The following is a 14,647-nucleotide window of genomic DNA, read 5'->3' on the forward strand; positions in this document are numbered from 1 at the left end:
TCATGATGGTCACTGTTGTCATCAGAACTGCAGTTGATATTTTATGATTTCAGGCTCTTGAATAATTTATTAGAAAACACTTCTTTAAGTTACTCATTTCTTAGGACCTCTGAAACTTGCCAAAGAATTCCTGTTGCTCATAGAATCAGAATCGCTGGGAAGAACCCTTGTCAATGTTTCTCCTCAGTGTCTCTCCAGGTCCTAGCAGAGGGCCTGGCCCATGGTAAATCATCAGTATACATTTTCTCAGTATATTAATTAAGTCATCTTGCCAAAGATCTCTCCTGTGTGTCTGTGGGATTGGTTATACTCTGACACACAACTCTGTATTTCAAGTTGTCCTTCTCTTCAGAGTTTGATCCATGGTTTTTATTTCAAACTTTTAGCAAGTTTTTCTCAAAACAGTAAGCACACCGGAGCTCTGCCCCTATAGCTTTCCAGACACACCTAGGTCTTCATTTGGAAGGAGCTCAGTGACACATTATTGGTTTATATGTCTGCTTCCCTCACAAAAGTCCAATCTTCTTGAGACTTGAAATTTCCTCTTATTCCTATGCCCCTGGGGTCTGGAACTTGATAGAGTGGCAAATCAAGTGTGTGTGTGAGGAGTGTCTTCCTCAGAATAGGCCATGTTCTTGAAGTGTTCTTTACTGGATGCTGAATAAAGTGGGGAAATAGGCCATAATAATTGGAAATCTGCCTGGGGGATCCTGTCTCATATGCTCTGTTAAAAATGTCATTCTAGGTTTGGCTTGGAAACCCATACCCTACTGTGATATTTAGCTGCCTGGAAGTAGAGGAGGGTGCATGAAACGAAGCACTGCAAACTCAAAGCCTGTCTTGGTACTAGCACACATCTCCATGGGTTTCTAGTTAGGAATTATGAAGAAAGCCTACTGTAGACTTCCAGGCATTATAACTTTTAGATGACAGCAGGGACTGTGGGTCATGGACCTCAGCCTTACTCATCTCATGGAGGGACCTGGAATGTAAGTGTAGCTAAAACTGACCTTTAGACTCAACTAAGTAAAACAAAAGATTCATTTCAATTATTTTCATTGACTTCCATTGGTTTTTGTTTTTTCTCAACTTTTTCACTTTCAGCTTTCTCCTTCACTGTCACAAGACATAGTCTACAACTGTGGGACATATGCTATGTGCAAGGCCCGATATTAGATTTTTTTAATGAAGAAATGGCTGAGAAACAGGTGATCTCTTAACATTAAATAGCTTATAATAAATGAATTCATGCACGCATGTATGTGTGTGTGTGTGTGTGTGTGTGTGTGTGCTGCTCTGGGGTTGGGCATGGGGAAGGAAAGGAACCCATGGAATATAGAAAAATAATTGTATATCCCAGGTGGCAAGAACTTTAGGTTGGAGAATTATGTAACTGGAAGTTTATGTAACTGGAGTATAGAAATACAAGAAACTTTTGCCTCAGTTTCCATATAGAATGAGAAAGTAGGATTAGAAAATTTGGATTACTGTAATTAGTTCCTCGTGGGTCACCCTGTCTCCTATTTCACCCCCTGTCTAGGCTCTTTTCTCTGTTTTCAGGACATTATTTCTCAAATGCCTTTCTCACTTGGTCTCTTCTTTGATCAGTGAGTTTCTGGATGAAATTCTTAAACTCAAAATAATCCTGTCTCCACTCTCAACTCTTATTTTCTGATGTTGCTGTAGTCATTCAATTATGATCCCTAACTCTCACTTAGTGCTTTCATAGCTTAGCATTTACCTGTGTTATTCCCCTGCCTGGAATGCCCTCTTTTTTTTTTCATCCCTATTTAACTTCTACTGATTTTTAAATTATCTTTTAAGACTAATAATACACTTTGCATATTCTCCTCCACTTAAAAGATTGGTTAGCTCTTCCTTTTCTGTACTCCTGTGGCACAACAAGTTTATCTTTTCAGTGATTATCAAGGACTTATATTAGGGATAGCAAATGATTATTTCATATTTTTAAACTAAGTACAGTTGACCCTGGAACAACACAGGTTTGAACTGAGTGGGTCCACTTATATGTAACTTTTCTGAATAAATATATTGGAAAATCTTTTGGAGATATGCAACAATTTGAAAAAAATGTTTCATTTCTCTAGCTCAATTTGTTATAAGAACACAAAGTGTTAACTGACTGTTTATGTTATTGGCAAGGCTTCTGGTCAACAGTAGACTATTAGTTGCTAAGTTTTGGGGGAGTTAAAAGTCATACATGGATTTTGTGACTACATGGGGGTGGGGGTGGGGTTGTCATTGTTCCAGGGCCCACTGTAATACTATTCTTCACATTATTATTACTTTATTTTTAAAGAATAGTCACCATGAACTGAGCTCCTTCTTTGAATAAAGGAGAAAGTACAGCATTCTTCATTGTAGCATATAATTATAAGGGCTGAGAATTTCACAATTGGATTATGAAGAACCTTTATCAAGGTACATTTTTTGGTTTGATTTACTCCATTTCAATCACTCTCTTTAATTGGCTAGGGTATGCTGTTTCATTTAAGACCTTACCCTCTGAGGCTAGGGGGAAGGAGACAGGGAGAGCTAAGACTAGAACACCGCTGACTAGAGGGTCAGAATGGGGAGAGGGATCTTCCAGCTTCCTCTACCACCATCTTCTCCACTTGCTGCAAGACCTCAGCAGAGGCATCTGAGGTAGATGTCAGCAGTGGGAAGATCCCAGATAAAGGGACCTGTGAACCTAGGTACCCGGGCTAGGAATGCAAACATGCATAAGCCTGGTTGGTCAGGGGATCCTTAGTCCTATGACTAATATACCAGCCGTACACTGAATCTGGTATGGGGAGTTCCAGCTTTCCTCTGTGAGTCTGACCAGGCAAAGCCTGTGTAATGACCTAGGGTTGGGCCTGAAAAATCATGTGCAGTTTTTTAAACAGGAGTTTTACTCCTCAAATTTCTATTGGGTTCATTCAAGGAACTCCTTTTGGACAACATACTTAGACTGGCCTCAGGAGAACTTAAGGAGTGTTTCGCTCATATATTTTCTATCTTATCTCCTGTAAATTCTGGGAATGTGATCAGTTCCCAAGGTAGCCTTCTCTTCTTATGCTGCCACCAGAGCAGGTAACTAGCAAGTCCTTCATATTTAGTCTCCTTCAGTCATGGGGTCTCTAGGGTTCACAGCTCAAGGTCTAGGTGGCCCCACGGAAGCCTTTCACTCTGTTGGAGGTGAAACCCCACAGGAGGGGCCATTATACCACAGTGCTGTAAACATTTCCTAACAGATTCTTGCTCTAAGCACCTTCAGGTTCAACAATTCTATAAGCATGAGATGAATAAGAATCTAAATGGTTATTAAAAAAACAGTTTTTGGTTTTGTTTGCTGCATACTATGTCAGGGCCATACTTCCTGGGTATGAGACTATTTGCCACATTATCTTATGCTCATTCTTTCGGGCAACTGGCCAGAACTGAGATAAAGTATAACATCTCATACTTAAAGCATTGCTGAGAAGGAAATAAAGTCATATTCCCTCCTGATTTTGAAGCTGAGAAAAATAAGGCCCAAAGAAGTGAAATAATGTTTTAACCAATATTATGCATTTTATCATGGTACTGGGAACTTAATTATTTATATTTAATTCCAGTAGGCATCCTCATACCAGTTTTACTAACAGCATGACTTGGGACAAAATAAATAAGGATTCTGAGTCTCTTTTCCTTCATTTGAACCTAATTTTCTATTAATATTGAGAAAAATAATGTGAGTAAGAATGCTAGCAGGGGGCTGATCCATTGTGAACCCAGATAATATAAGCATTGTCCTTCCCTTCCCACTTTTCTCCATGTTCCCTCTTTAAATCCACAAATATTTCTAAAGTTTCCTAATGTAGCTGTAAAAGAATGTATAAATTCACATTACTGCTTTTCATTTGAAAGGAGAAGTTCTGACACCTCCTGTTCTGGAATAGGTCCCAGGGAAAGAAGATATCTAAGGGAGGGTTGTTGCATCCAAATGTGAAGACAGCAGGAAATACAACAAATCCTGTGAGGGCGAGATATAAAAGGAGAAATGAATGTCTGGGATGGAGACCCAAGAGCAGCAAAGAACAGATCTTAGTGTAGCACTGGAATCTGTCAACTGATAGTGAGATCAATGGTCTCAGGCAACTAATGATTCATCTATGAGCAGGACTTGTTTTGTAAACAAATGACCTGGAACAACATTAACTTGACCCATTAAAGCTCTGAACACACAGAGGCAGACCAATAAATAGAAAATATTAGACCAGACAGCTAAAGAATGGCAGCACCTGGAAGATATTAAATGCATCATTTATCGAGTAGACGCACTGTAAGCAAATGTCATAACTCAATGAGAGCAAACTGGATTTCTTATTTTTAATTTACATATATATATAAATTTGAAAATAGGATATATATGTGTATATACATATATATGTACATATGAAATCTCTCTCTCTCCAAATCTATATATATCTATATATATATCTCCTGATTGAAAGATTATTGTTTTTGGTTCTACAATTCTTGCTGCTGACCTGTGGAGAAAGGATTTTGTAAGAATTACTGCCCACTGGGAAATCTCAGGTTTGTAAAATATCTGGTGATCATCTCAGGAGAAAGGTGTAATTCCAATGTGAAATTAATTCTGAGCCAGTATCACTCTTTGTCCTAAGTACCTTCCCAGGAGTCATTAGGCACATCAGAGCTGCAAGTTATTTCTTTCTGGAATGCCAATTTCTCTGTCAAGTCTTGACCAAATACCTACTATTAGTCACTGTAACAGCAAACCACACTAGACTTGTCTTTGACACCCTTCATAAGACATTTTGGCCCCTCTTGTTCTAGAGGAGGTCCTAAGGCAGGAAAAAGATTCCCAAGAGAGAACTGTTGCATTTGAATGTGAAGAAAGGAGGAAATATAACAAGTCTAATGAAGCTATATTTCCTGATATTCCTCATCTTCTTCTGTTCCATTCAAAGATGCCATTTTATCAATGGTGCTGGGACCAGTGGACTCAAATGTTGATTCAAGGATCAATAACTGGTCTTAGTGCCAGGCACGCTTGTCCATAGGGAAGGAGTGGAGGGGAGAAAGGAATCTGTACTTAATTTGAAAAGGCTCTGTATAGACATGGGCAGTGCTGCAGAGAATTTGCTTGGTTCCTAACTGATTCCAAATCACAATATCCCTATAGTGAGCTCAGAGGTGGCTCGTTGGGACTAGGATCTCCATTCTGAGAAGCCAGGCTCCAAAGCTCTGATCTGTATATCTGAAATAAAAACCTCAATGTACAATCTCAACAGAAGAATGAAAGAAGCACATGAAAAAAAATCAGTAAACTGAGAAATAGAAGAATAGAAATTACTTAGTTTGAAAAACAGTAAAAACAGATGGGGAAAAAAATCCACAGAGCCTCAGGGACTTGTGGGACTGTAACTAGAGATCTAACATTTGGGTCGTCTAAGTCACAGAAGGAAAAGAGAAAGAAGACAGGGTTGGAAAAGCATGCAAAGAAATAAGGTTGAAAATTTCCCAAATTCAGCAGGTCATAAATGTATAGATTCAAGAAGCTGAATGGATCCTAAAAAGAAAGCCAAAGAATTTCACATCAAGGCACATTGTAGACAGACTTCTTAAAACTAGAAAAAAAAAAAGGAAATCTTGAAACCTAGTTGAGCGACAGTGGATTTCTTATCAGAGACCATGAAGACCAGAAGCAAGTGGCCATTTTTCAATGTTGAAAGAAAAAAAATCTGTCAACACAGAATCCTATACTCAATAAAAGTAACATTCAGGAAGAGGGAGAAATTAAGCTATCCTCAGATGAAATATCTAAGGATAACTAAGGGAATTAGTTGTCAATAGACCCACTTGGAAAGACTGGCTAAAGGTAGTTATCTACAGAAAGGAAGCAATAACAAAGGAATCTTGGAATATCCTCAAGGAAATCAATAAAGAATATGATAGACAAAAATATGGATAAGCAAAATAGACTTTCCTTCTGTATTTGTGTTTTTTAATTTATGTTCGATGGTCAAGGAAAAATATAGCTTATCTGATAGGTTCTAAATATATAAAGAAGAAATATTTAACACAAATTATAAACCGGAGAGGATAAAAGGATATAAAATGAGTTAAGGTTTCTATACTTCACTTGAACTGTTCAAAATATGACATGAATAGACCTGGATAAGTTATGTACATACAACATAAGCCTAAGTAACCACTAAAATAGCAATACAAAAACACTATATATAAAATAAAATGTAATTTTATGTTCAAGAAACTCACATGAAAGATCTAAAAAGAAAGAGGGTAAATATGAAAATAAACCCAGAAAGAACAAAGAGAAAACAAACAATAAAATGGCACATTTAATCCTTGATCTATCAATAATTACCTAAATTGTAAAAGGTTTAAATTCAGGAACTAAATGACAGAGATTGGAAGTGAGACTTGCAAAGAAAAACAGCCTACCTATGTGGTGGTTTGATGTCTACAAGACTACATGTCATTCTAGAAAAGGCAAAAACATGGAGATAACAAAAATACCCATGGCTATTATGGGTTAAGGGGAGAAAGGAATGAATAGGTGAACATAGAGGATTTTTAGGGTGGTGAAATTAGTCTATATGATACTATAATGATGGGTACACGTCATTATACGTTTGTCAAAACTTACAGAATGTACACCACCAAGAGTGAAGCCTAATGTGATTACAATATGTTAGTGTAGCTTCATCAGTTGTAACAAATGTACCAGGCTGGTATAGGATGTTCACATAGCATGGCTATGCATGTATGTGGACAGGGTACATGAGAACTCTGCACCTCCTGTTCAGTTTTACTATGAACCCGAAACTGTACTAAAAAATAAAATATATTTAAAAGAGAAAAAAATAAAATGAACTAATTTAACTCTTAACTCTTAATTTTGTTTCTTTTTTGTTAGGTTTTTCACATCATTAATACTAAGCAACAGTTTGTACAAAATAACTGTTGATAGCACAGTTTAAATGAAAAATTAATATAATATCCTGCCAAAGACTACTATTCCCTCATATTTTAAAAACTGATACTTAGTTCTTCTGCTGTATTTTCTATTTTGTCTAAATTAAATGTAATTAGTTTGATAGAATTTAGTCAGTTTTTCTATCATGTGTCCATGAGTGGTTTTAAAGACAATTTTTAAACCTGTTTTATCAAGAAATGTAATCTTTGGGTAAATCTGCTTAAGCCAAAGTTTGTCTTTTCTTAAAGTCAGGGAATGTTCAATAATTTTGACTTGTTTTATTTTATATTATTTCAAAAATATGTATGATAAGTGTTCTTTGTTCAATATTAACTTTCACTCCTTGTTACAATCTAGTGAACTGAATAAAATATTTATTATATATGATGTCTTTTCTCACTGTATTTAGTATTACATTAATAATTATATATTGTATTCTCTTTCTCAAGCAGTGATGATTTTTTAAAATCACTTTATATATATTTTGTATGTTTAGTCATTCTTACATCGAATTTCAAATCATCTCTATAAACCTAGGTGTGTTTTGATCTCTGTAATGTCTGTTCTTTAAATTTCATGATAAATATTATCTTAGCTAAATATTGGATGCATAACATTCTTTTAGGTACCTCCTGTCAATATCCTATTTTGCTGTTTACTCGCCATTGTTGGAGAGCATCAATTATTTGTTTTTATTCAAGCATATTTTAAGTTTTAATTATTGCATGCATGCTCTTTTATGTGGAAGAGACAGCTCTATTTATTTTATTTAAATAACACTACATTTGGAAAAACTGCACAATTTGTTTTGTCCCCATGTTTTAAAATTGAAATACAGTCAATATACAATATTATATTGGTTTCAGGTGTACAACACAGTGATTCAACAATTGCTCACCACAAGTGTAGTTGATGTTTGTCAACATACAAAGATATTGCAATATTATTGACTATATTTGCATGCTAATGTGATTTTATCCCCATGACTAATTTATTGTATAGCTGGATATTTGCACCTCTTCATCTAGTCTACCCATCTGCTCACCTCCCTCCTCTATGGTAACCACCAGTCTAGTCTGTTCTCTGTGTCTATAGTCCTATTTCTATTTGTTTGTTTTGCAGATTCTGCATATAAGTGAAATCATATTGTATTTTTCTTTCTTTGTCTGACTTATTTCACTGAGAATAACATTCTCTAGGTCCATGCATGTTGTTGCAAGTGGCAAAACTTCATTCTTATTTTATGACTGAGTAATATTCCATTGTATCCATGTACCACATCTTCTTTATCCATTCATCTGTCCATGGACACTTACAGTGCTTCCATATCTTGGCTATTTTAAATAGTGCTGCAATAAACATAGGAGTGCATATCTTTTTGAATCAGGCATTATTTTTCCTTTGGGTAAATTCTCAGAAGTGAGAAGTGGAATTACTGGGTCAAATGGTATTTCTAGTTTTAATTTTTTGAGAAATCTCCATATTGCTTTCCATAGTGGCTGCACCAATTTACATTCCCACCAACAGTGCAAGAGGAGGGTTCCCTTCTTTCCACATCCTTGCCAACACTTGTTATTTCTTTTCTTTTGGATAGTGGCCATTCTGACTGGTGTGAAGTAATACCTCATTGTGGTTTTGATTTGCATTTCCCTGATGATTAATGATGTGGAGCATCTTTTAATGTGTCTATTGGCCATCTGTGTATCCTCTTTGGAAAAATGTCTACCAGTTCCTCTGCCCATTTTTTAATTGGATTATTTGTTTTTTGAGTGTTGGTTGCATAAATTCTTTATATATTTTGAATATTAGTACCTTAATGGCTATATTATTTGCAAACATCTTCTCTCATTCTGTTGCTTGCCTTTTTTATTGTTAATGGTGTCCTTTGCTGTGTAGAAGCTTTTTAGTTTGATATAGTTCCACTTGTTTATTTTTGCTTTTGTTTCCCTTGCCTGGGGCAACTGAGTTCCTTTAATAAAAAATTTGTTTCCAGTGACAAATATCTTCATTGGACAAAGTTTATATTCAGTAACAGTTGTGAAAGAGATAACAGAATATATTTTACATATATATATGTTGAAAATATTTTGGGTGAAGTAAAATATTTCAATCATTAATTTGGTTACTATTGGATTTTACTAGAAACATTCTAGATTGTCAAGAGAATATGAAGGATGCATTGTAAGATCATGAGAGTATATTATCAAACTGTTTAGATGATACAAAGATCATTATCTACTCTAGTGAAGCGCCCTTTAAAAAAATTTCTTAGATATGCTAATTTCCTATATGTAATTTTATCTCTTAATAGGAAGGTCAAAGCTATAATTTTTGCTTCTGAGATGTGAATTTTATATTAAGCATTCTCTTTTAAGTTCTCATTGTTTTGATAAAAGTTATGTTTCATTTATTAAAGAATATGAAATTACACACATTTTGTCTGATTTCAGGTTGTGTATTTGATTGAGAGTATTTTTATTGACTATCTTTACTTGATCAGCAATAAACTCTTACTTCCTTAAGTAAGGAATCTGTAATGTCTCATTTGAGAATTTTCATGGAGGCTATGCTCAATAGGTTGGTAAATTTTGTGGTTTCAAGGTTTTAATATTTTAAGCAGACTATGCATTGGTTTTCTATTACTGCATAATAAATGACTACAAACTTAGAGGCTCAAAGTATTTATTATCTTGTAATTTCTGTGGATCAGGATCTGGGCAGGTTTATCCAGATCTTTTGTTCAGGATCTTCTAAGTTGTCCAGAATCTTGTCTTATCTCAAGATTCCCTGGGGGAAGGATCTGCTTCCAGACATTCATGGATTTTGGCAGAATTCAGCTCCTTTGGCCACATGAGTGAAGGACTTAGTTTCCTGCTGGTCATCAGCTGGAGGGCACCCTCAGTTCCTTGCCAGATGGGCTTATTCAACATGACGACTCCCTTCATCAAAACCAGCAGAGGAAAGAGTTTCCCATCAAAATGGGCATCACGGTCTTACATAAGGATGGGAAGTGATATCCATCACATTTGTTGTGTTCTACTGGCTGAAAAGAAGGCTCGGGTCTCAACCTGAGGAAAGGAGGAGATTGCGTAAGTGCCGGGATCACGTGTAACACCCTGGAGCCTGTCCTTCACTGACCACTTCTTTTGTGTTTTTTATTTTTCCAGTCTTTTCTCTTTTTAGAGCTCCATTTTGTATTTTATACTATCAGACTTTCTAGATCCTAATTTTCAATGATAAAACTATTATTGAAATATGTTGAAATTATTACTGGAATTATTATAATTGAAAGTATTATAATTACTACTATATGTATTGAAAATACATAACTTTGAATATTTTCTCATTAAATATTAATTTAAAATAAATGTAGGAAGTCAACTACTTAAAATTATTTTCAGTTTCCATGTTGTTTTTATTGTAAATTACCCAAAATTTTGTAGTTAAAAGTTAAAATACAAATTATATTTAGTAACATCAAAAATTTAAATAAAAATTATTGAAATAGCAGATATTTTAGTTTATTTTTAAGAAAATATAACTGAATTATATGAATTATAAAAATAAAATCATAAACTACTCTGACATTTGATATATATTTATAAAGAATATAAACAATAGGTATTACATTTCATGCATTTTTACATTTTTCATCTTTACCTACATATTTACAAACTTAAGATTAAATATCTACTGTAGAATGATGCAAAATGTTTCTTAGCTGCTAGGTCCAACTGGTAGAAATACTGTACTAATTTATGACTACCTTTCAAACCTTGAATTTGACCAGGAAAAGATGTAATAAAATGGATTGTGAGCTAAGGAACAATACTTCTTTATGCAAAACCCTATTGCATCATACTAAGAAAAAGGATTGAAAATTAATATACCTATTCTTTTACCAATAGCTTCCACTTGTCAAAACATCTTTTTACTCAGAAGCAGTGTCTATCTACAGAGGTGGAAACTGCACAACACACAAACTTTTGTGACAGTGGGACACAGTTACTTCTGATTCAAGGAATTAGGATTCTTGCCTAATGGCCTTAGTCCTGAGCCAAGAGAGTAGATGTTTTTAGGTTACAGATCATACTGTGCTAATCTTGACTCATTCTTCTGGTATCTACTAATTTTATTTATTGTTATTTGCTAATAAGAATGTAATTTAATAATTTTATTTATTATTTATCAGGATGTCTGGCCTTGGGTAAGAGCCTCTTGCCCACAAAGCCACAAGAAAAAATTCTGCAAAGCTCACAAATGTGTCCTATTGCTTCAGGAATGGTTCGGAAACTGACGTGGTCCAGGAAGTGTCCTTATAGGTGGACCCACTGTTGGGAAAAACCAAGGAGCTCTGGAAACCAAAGGATTTATCACTTTGCTTTTTACTAGCAATATAAAACCATCCATAGGCCTTAGTGTCCACATCTGGTAAAAGGAGTGATAATGGTGATGATGATGCAGAAGAAGATACATACTCAACAAGAATAAATTGCAAATAAAATGAAAAACTGTAAACTGAAACATGATGATGAAAATTTTGATTCCATCAAAGCTCTGTCAAACTATTGTTCTTGACAAAAATATTAAAAAGGTTGAAATTTCTCATTGATGACTTCTGTTTCCCTTTCTATGTTGTTGCTCTCTTTTCCACATGGCAAAGGTCTTAACTTTGTTAGTGCCCAAGAAAGTCTATAAATACTACAAAAGTTTCTCTTTTGCCATCCACACCAAATCCTATTTTCAGGAAATAAGCTGATTAGCAATTTCATCCTGAGAGGATATGAATACAAAACATGATGTGCCCCCTTTCAGAGGACTTTACACACTCAAAAGCATATCCCCAAGTCAAAGGAACAGATTTCTAATGTTGGAATTTGGGGCATCAGGGAGTGGGTGGAAAAAGCTTTATTTGAGAAAAAAGAAGGATAGTTCTCAATCTGTTGAAACCCCCAGGGGCTTTTGATGGTCTCTGAGACTTGATTTAGTCATATCTGAAGATTCACGATACACTAATCAACACATGACCCCACACCTTGATGGGGAAACTGTGTTAAATTTCCATGACAAAATCCATACGGTACTTGAGATTATAAATAAGAGTTTCCTCTCAGGCATCTCACAATTAGGAGGAAGATTTGTGGAGGCTGAGGATGCAGAGTGACTAATCACTTATGTTGGCTACTGCCCACCTGCAGAGGCCACAGCCCTCTGTGCATAGGACCCCCTTCTGTGTTCTGGATCTCAAGGGAGTCCTTCCCCTCTGAAATTTCTCGGCAGACCTTGACGCGGGTTTGGTTTATGCACCAGGAGCCAGGGAAAGTAGAAGGAAGCAGAGTGCCACCATTCTCTGTTCTGTGCCATTCCCGCAAGAGGGAAACACAGGCAACAGGTGGATTGAAAAAGTAAGGAAAAAAATCCAAAGAACTTAAAGCTACTCTAGAGGCCTATGCATTCTAAATAAGACATTTTTGTTTATTTTACATTATATCTTATGGTAGGTTTGCCTATTCTCAAGGAATATCCACTCTGGGCTGTTGCTGTCAGTAGCCTCCAGTGAAGTACAGGGTAGGAACCACTCAAACACCCCCACAGCAGTCTTACCCTGGACCCTTCTTAGACTTGGAGAATTTAAATGTGATTGTGTTGCTTCTTTCATTTTTTTTTCTCCTTCAGTCCTTCACAAAAAAAAAAATGGGAAGGAGAAATGTTGTACTTTATTTTTTGAAAGATCTAAAAACATAGGAAGCAATACTTCAGAACTGTGCAATCAGATTTGAATTTCAAACCTAGTTAAAACTTTAATAAGTGAGGGGGATATTCATATGATTCTAGGGAGAGTAGATAAGTAGACAAAAATTCTCTCCATAACACTATTTCTCTTATCTGCCAGTTGATACCTCTGTTCTGTACCTTGAATCTGATTAATTTGAATCTGATTTGACTGATTTGAAGCTGTACTCATTATTACACCTACACCTCAGAGGTAAATGCGATCTTGATTTCCAACACCATAGATTTCTAACACATTTAATGTCTAACATTGATTGTGTTTGACCTTCACATTAATGGAATCATACAGTATGTATTTTTTTGTGTCTGACTTTATTCATTCAAAATTATGTTTGTTAGATTATTTCTTATTGTTGTCTGTAGTTATAGTGTATTGCTTTATTTACTGTACAGTACTCTGCTGTATAAAATTAAAGGCAAGTTTTGAAGGATGAAGTATGAGAATACTGGCTTCCGACTAGTTTAGGGACAGGATATGGTTATGTGGTACTTCCCCAGTGCTCTGCTCTCCATTCAGGTGTTTGAACATTGGGAGACCTCTATGCTCAACAGGACTACCTTAAAAAGTATATACCAGCACCTAATAACTGGGCTTAAAAGTGTAGAAAGCAAAACTGACAGAACTGAAGAGATAAATAGTTCAACAATAATAGCTGGAGACTCCAAAGCCCAAATTTTCATCATGTATAGAGCAACCAGAAGATAATCAAGGAAACAGGAGACCTCAACTAAAAATATAACCCAATGAGACCTAACAGACATCTACAGAACACCAACCAACAACAGAAGAATATACTTCCTTTTTAAGTGCACATGGAACATTCTCCAAGGTAAACCATGTGTTAGGCCACAAGATAAGTTCCAATCATTTTTTGAAAAGATTAAAATCCTAAAAGCGTATTCTCAGAATGCAGTGGAATGAAATTAAAATCTAGTAACAGAAAGAAATCTGGAAAATTCACAAATATGTGGAAATTTTAAAAGTGTATTCTTAAAAAAAACAAATTGGTCAAAGAAAAAAATTATAAAGGAAATTAGAACATGCTGTAAGTTGAATGAAAATAAAAACACAACATACAACTTAAAAGATACAAAGAAATGATTTAGAGGAAAATGTACACTTGTGTGTGTCTATATTAAAAGAAAGGAAGATGTCAAATTAATAACCTAAACTTCTTTCTTAAGGAACTGGAGAAAATGGGAGAAATCAAACAAAAAGAGAAAATGGCTTAACAAACTAAAGTTTTTATGAAAAATTAACACCAAACCTTCTCAACCTCTTCCAAAAAGTAGACGAGGACAGAATAATTCCTAACTCAATTTAGGAGGTGAGTATTACTTGATATGAAAACCAGACAAAGACATCACAAGAAAAGAGAACACAGACCAATATCATTAAAAAATATAAATGTAAAATTATGCAGCAAAATGCTAGCAAACCTACTTCAGCAGCATACTAAAGGGATTATACACCAAGGCCAAATGGGATTTATCTGGAATGTAGGGTGGCTTGAGATATGGAAATCAAGGTAATATACCATAATAATATAAAGAAGGGGGAAAAATACATGTTCATTATCATTTCAATAGGTACAAGATTGTCATTTGACAAAATCCAACATCTTTTCATGATAAAAACAATAACAAAAAACTAAGAATAGATGAGAACATCCTTAGCCTGAAAAGGACATTTCTTTTAAAAATAATCTAATACAGCTAACAAATACTCAATGACTAAAGACTAAAAATTTACCCACTAAATTCAAGAACAGGACAAGTGTGTTTGATTTTGCCACTTCTACTCGTACAAGTTCTACTGATAGGATTAGGGACAGAAAAGAA

The sequence above is a fragment of the Manis pentadactyla genome, chromosome 2 (assembly GCF_030020395.1).
Source record: "Manis pentadactyla isolate mManPen7 chromosome 2, mManPen7.hap1, whole genome shotgun sequence".
In the NCBI taxonomy this organism is placed as follows: domain Eukaryota; kingdom Metazoa; phylum Chordata; class Mammalia; order Pholidota; family Manidae; genus Manis; species Manis pentadactyla.